Genomic DNA, 6,075 nt, shown 5'->3' on the forward strand with positions numbered 1-6,075 from the left:
GGGGGGGGCGCAGAACCTCCCCTGCCCCCCCTATCTATGCCCATGGCGACCACTCCTTCCCCTTAGCAGCATCTCTGCTTGAAACTGCACCCTCTCCCATGCTCCTTTGCAGTTGCTCAGCAGAGACCCGGATTCCCAGCTCCGGGTCCCTGCCCGGATCCTGCCCAGAGAGTGTAATTGGAAATGTCATAGAAAAGAAGCGAGTCTGGCAAAGGAGTCTCTGTGTAATGCAGATGCACTTCCTTCAAAGAACGCCTCTTTAATGAGATTGAATTCTAAGGAGAGAGATAGGCATGCATGAGAGAGAGGACAGTTACTATAGCAGATATTTCAGCACAAATGCCAGAGAAGAAAGAGAAAAGGAGCATTGTGAGAAGCCTTTGTGTTATTGCCAGGCTCTCCAGTTTCACTGAACTGAAAGTGAGGCTGCATTGAAAGAGATGAGAGAGATGGCGGAGGTGGTGGTGGGAGTGGGGGCGGTGGGAGAATTGACAGCCTCTCATCCCCCACCCCCATTTTATTTTATTTTATTATTATTTTGCCCACTAAAATATCAAACTGTTTTTCTTTAAACTTGGTAAGCGAAGTGGGGATGTGGAAACACAGGAGGCATTCTGCACAACAGCCCTTTCCTACCATAGTACAACATCAGGGGAAGAGTTCAGTGGCAGAGCACCTGCTTGGCATGCAGAAGGGCCCAGGTTCAATCCCAGTGGCATCTCCAGGACTGGGAGAGACCCCATCTGAAATCCTGGAGAGGTACTGCCGGTCAGTGGAGACAATACTGAGCGCAGAAGGACCAACACCTTGACTGAGTATGGTGAATTGTTGTGGATCAATGGAAGAGCATTTGCTTGTAAGGCAGGAGCCAGGTTCAACCCCCAGTGGTATCTCCAGGTAGGACGGGGGGAGACAAGGTCTGAAATCCTGGACAGCTGCTGTCCATCAGTGTAGAATTTAAACAGGGGTATTTCTGGGGCCTAAGTGGGGAAAGTGCTGTTGGGCTCAAGTCTAACTTTCAGGCTTCCCATAGTCTAGTCAGCTGCTGTGAGAACAGGATGCGGAACTAGATGGGCCATTGGCCTGATCCAGCTCTGGGCACCATACATACCCGTCAACTCCCGGATTGAAAAATATGGGATCAGCAGTGGCGCGGCATCGGAAGCCGCTTCTACACATGTCCAGACATGCGTAGAAACGACTTCCGGTGCCGCTCTGCCCGATTTCCGGTGCCCAGACATGGACAGAGTGGCACCTGAAATCGGTGCCAGACATGCGCAGAAGGAGTCTCCCTGGCCGGCAGTTAGCTGCTTTGAAAATCCGGGGGAATTATGGGATATTTCGCCATTCGGGATAACAGCGGCTTTAAAAACGGGGGTTTCCCGCGAAAAACAGGAGACTTGGCAGCTATGGCACCATAGTTTGAGGCGATATTGACAAGCTGGAACGTGTGCAGAGGTGATCAAGGGTCTGGAATCCAAGCCATATGAGGAACGGTTGCAGGAACTGAGTATGTTTAGCCTGGAGAAGAGAAGACTGAGAGGTGATATGATCCGAAGGGCTTGATGGAGCAAGCTGGTTTTCTCCTGCTCCGGAGGGTAGGACCCTAACCAATGGCTTCAAGTTGCAAGAAAGGAGATTCCAGCTCAACATTAGGAATAGCTTTCTGGCTGGAAGAGCTGTTTGACAATGGAATGGACTACCTCCAAACAGGCGCGGTGCTAGGCTTTTTGAGCCCTAAGCAAAACACTTTCTGGCGCCCCCCGGGCGCATGCGTCATGCATGCACGCCGCTGATGCCCCTGCGTCCTCAGCGGCGGCGCTCTGCTCTGAACAGCTGAAAGGCAGGCGAGGCGGCCCCAGGCTCACGCTCCCCCTGCGCGCCTCCGGAGCTTCGCGCCCGGAGCGCGAGCTTGGGGCCACCTCGCTGCGCCTCTCAGCTGTTCAGTTGAGGCGGCCCCAGGCCCATGCTCCCTGCGCGCCTCTGGATAGCGGCCTAAGGCAGCAGCGGTGGGCGGCGGCGGGTGGCGCACGGCCTGGTCAGCGCCCCCTCCATTTTGGCGCCCTAGGCCATGGCCTAGTTCGCCTTAATGGAAACGCCGGGGCTGCCTCCGAAGGTGGTGGACTCTCCTTCCTTGGAGGCTTTTAAACAGAGTCCGGGGGCGGGAGGAGGTTTGCACCTGCCAGAGATTCTTTAGCTGTGATTCCTGCATTGTAGGGGGTTGGACTAAATGGCTCTTCCAACTCTACAATTCTATGACTCCTGACATCAAATTTGCAGGCGTTCTGGGGGGTGAGGTGGGAAAAGGCGTCTAGGTTCTGTGTCACCAATTGTGCTGTAGGGAATGTATCCGAGGGAAAACACAAGGCATTAGCTTGCTGGTTTTCTCATTTGGAGGAAATGTACCCAGTGGGCCAGTCAAGGGAGAGGCTTGGAGGATGGAGGCTCCATTTACTGGTTGGACTAGCAAGCAGCGCATGAATATTCATGTCCGAGGTTCTCGCCTGAATAATGATGGCATCCTTAGTCCGATTAAGTGGGGCATGCAGATACATTTGTTAGCCACTTTTGAGATAACACCAACCTCTGCACAGGGCACATTACGTATTCCAGGGATCACGGAAGGAAGGTGGTAATTAAGGCATGATATGCAACTGGATCTGTTGGAGAGCAAACACAGGGGAAAGGCAATTCTGGGCTTCCGAGCAAGAATTTCTCATTTTGCTGCTCTTTGCTCAGTGCTCTAAGTTTGGGAGACATCTCTTTCATATATAAAAGGATATAGGGGCAGGCAAGGGGAAAGTGATGATATATGGGCAGACATGGACTGGGGCAGAGGACAGCAAGCCAAGTTTGATGGGGGCTTTTCAGGAGATGAAGGTGCCCATTACTAGACAGGATAGATAGATAGATAGACAGACAGACAGATAGATGAGACATGTCTGGACATGCGTAGAAGCAACTTCTGGTGCTGCTCTGCCCGATTTCCGGTGCCCAGACATGGGCAGAGCGGCACCCAAAATGGAGCCTCCCTGGCAGGTAGGAAATCCGGGGGATTTCCGGGATTTTTTTCTATTCGGGATAACAGCGGGAAACGGATTAAAATCCGGGGGTTTCCCGCGAAAAACGGGAGACTTGGCAGCTATGCCACAATCACTTTGATCAGTGGAACTACCATTGTTACAGGTGCCACAGGATACCAGTTCTGCATCTGCAAGAAATCAATCTCTTAGTGTGGCAGCACATGAACTTTGGAACTCCCTGCCTATTGACATCGGGCAGGAGCCTTCATGGTACTCTTTTCTGCAAAAAAGCATTTCCATTCAGGCAAGCCCAGATGTTTAGAAAGCTGATACAAGCTTCAGGTGAGATGGCTCAGCTGGTAGAGCATGAGACTCATAATCTCAGGGTCATGGGTTTGAATCCCACACTGGGCAAATGATTCCTGCATTGGAGGGGGTGGGAGTAGATGACCCTTGTGATCCCTTCCAACTCTATGGTTCTGTGAAGTTTTAGTCTGTTGTTATTTTAACTTTCTGAAAGTTTTAAATCATTGTTGTTAATCTTTCTTATTCATAATTTTATTGCTTCATCTTTTTTTTTTTTTTGCAAACTGCTTTGCCTGCAAGACAGAGCTGTTCCGCCTGGCCTTTGGGTTAGACTCAGCCTGACCCCTGTGTTTTCCTCCCTCATGGCTTGGATTTATGGCCTACTTGAAATGAGGCTGCACTTTAAATTTTAACACTGTATTTTAACCTGTATTTTAATTAATTGTTTTTATGTTTTATTGTAATTCTGTTGGTGTCAGCCGCCCTGAGCCCGGTTTTTGACTGGGGAGGGCGGGGTATAAATAAAAAATTATTATTATTATTATTATTATTATTATTATTAGGGGGTTCCTTTTTTAAACCCCCCCCAAACAAGTGGCATACGAATCTTATGGAATAAATAAATGATAAATAATTGGATGACTGCCCTTTGCGTGGTGCCCTTATGACCCTCCTCTTGCTGGTTCATGATGGTATCGGCAGGCAAGGTGTCTCGGGCAACATGGTGCAGCTGTCTCGCCTTAGCGTTTGGGCCCAGCCTGATCTGATCTGACAGAAGCCGAGCCCAGATTACATTCCGGACTGGAGGTTAGTGTGATTTATTATCCCCCAAGCCCCTTTAACATGACAGAGCTTGCAAGCCGGTCCCGCAGAAAATGGCCTGCGTTTCCACCGCTCGTATAAATCATTTTACTGCGGGAGGAATGCAGGAATGGAAAACGTTAGCACAGAATAAAGAATCCCCCAGGTTTCTCGCTAGTAAGCAGCAAGACAAGATAATCAATTTCTATAAGACAAAGCACCGGAGTAAAAAAAAAAGAAAAAGGGAGGGGCAGAAATAGGGGGAAGGAGAAAGGGCAGAAATAAAAATGAAGCAGCAAAACAAATCAAGATACACGGCTCTCTCTCTCTCTACCCCCCCCCACCCCACACCTCAAATTTGCTGTAAAAATGCCTTATCTTTGCATTGGCTGTCAGAAATGAGAAGCAGTTAAGAGACAAAGGGGAAGAAAGAGCTCAGGAGGGAACGAAAGAGAGATCCATTGGGGCTGGCAGGCAAAAGTGCTGTCTGTTTTGCCCAAACACGGTTTGAAGCCTGCCAACATTTTTTTTTTCACCAGCAGGGATGGAGCAGGAATCAGTTTAATCCAGTTTCCACCATCAGCGGAAGTCAGAACTTCTACTGAGTCATCAGCAGTCGTTAACAGCCATCAACAGGTTTACCACTCCTATCAGCCCATCACCCATTCCCACCCAACCCCACCACCCTCTGAATATACATAAGGGTCTGGCTCTTCTGTTTCAGTGTATCTGAAGAAGTGTGCATGCACACGAAAGCTCATACCAAAATAAAAACTTAGTTGGTCTTGAAGGTGCTACTGAAGGAATTTTTTAATTTTGATTCAGACAACGTTCGCCCATCAAGCCCTGCATCGTCTGCACTGGCTGGAAGGGTTTCTCCAGGGTTTCATGGGATCGGAGAACCGTAGAGCTGGAAGGGACCCAAAGGGTCACCTAGTTCAATTTGCCGCGCTGCAGGAATCAGAGCTAATTTCAGGCAGGGGGCGTCCTTAACCCTCCCTGGAGATGCCATTGGGTATTGAACCCATTGTGGGAATGTTGTGGGTAACAGGAGAGGCTATAATGATTAATATTATCCTTCCTAACTCGCGCTAGCAATTTTCTTTATACAGCAGAGTGCATTCCCCTATTACACAGCAGAAAGCTGGTTGCAGACTCGTGTGAGTCTCAGTCTGGCTTGCCCAGATTGAGATGTTCCTGTAAAGACCCCTGAATCCCTCCTAAAACAATGAAGACACCCCACAGTCTTATTTGTAAGTAAAACAAAGTAGTTTTTACTCATGATCAGGCAGAGCACAGTGCGATCCCTGAAGGCAGGCTTTAGGCTAATAATAATAATAATAATAATAATAATAATAATAATAATAATTTATTTATACACCGCCAATCTGGCTGGGTCCCCCCTGCCACTCTGGGCGGCTTCCAACACACATTAAAATACATTAAAATATCACAGATTAAAAACTTCCCTAAACAGGGCTGCCTTTAGGTATTTTCTAAATGTCAGGTAGTTGTTTATCTCTCTGACCTCTGATGGGAGGGCGTTCCACAGGGCGGGTGCCACTACCGAGAAGGCCCTCTGCCTGGTTCCCTGTAGCTTGGCTTCTCGCAGTGAGGGAACTGACAGAAGGCCCTCTGCGCTGGATCTCAGTGTTCAGGCTGAACAATGGGGGTGGAGACGCTCCTTCAGGTATGTACAAACAGGTTTAAATATTAAATATGTACAAACAGGTTTGCCCCATATGGGAGATGGGCTGGTGCTAGGGTTTTCTGCGCCCTAGGCGAGATCACCTTCTGGTGCCCCCCCTGGGTGTCTGCCTCCTCCCTGCGGGCCTGGCCCAGCCTTCACCCCTTTCCCTTCCCAGCGCCCCTCCCGCTTACCTGCGACGTCGACGGCTGGGTTGCTCTGGCTGCCCTCAGGCTTCAGCCACGGACCTCCGGGCGC

At 49.6% G+C, this 6,075-nt stretch overlaps 1 non-coding gene across 1 annotated transcript; it reads left to right on the forward strand.

The window, feature by feature from the left end:
• Positions 1–3,358: 3,358 nt before the first annotated feature.
• Positions 3,359–3,437, forward strand: TRNAM-CAU (transfer RNA methionine (anticodon CAU)). The gene has a single exon. It is a non-coding gene; the product is annotated as a tRNA-Met (tRNA).
• The last annotated feature ends 2,638 nt before the right edge of the window (positions 3,438–6,075 follow it).

This window comes from Zootoca vivipara, chromosome 16, assembly GCF_965207765.1.
Source record: "Zootoca vivipara chromosome 16, rZooViv2.hap1.1, whole genome shotgun sequence".
Lineage (NCBI taxonomy): Eukaryota > Metazoa > Chordata > Lepidosauria > Squamata > Lacertidae > Zootoca > Zootoca vivipara.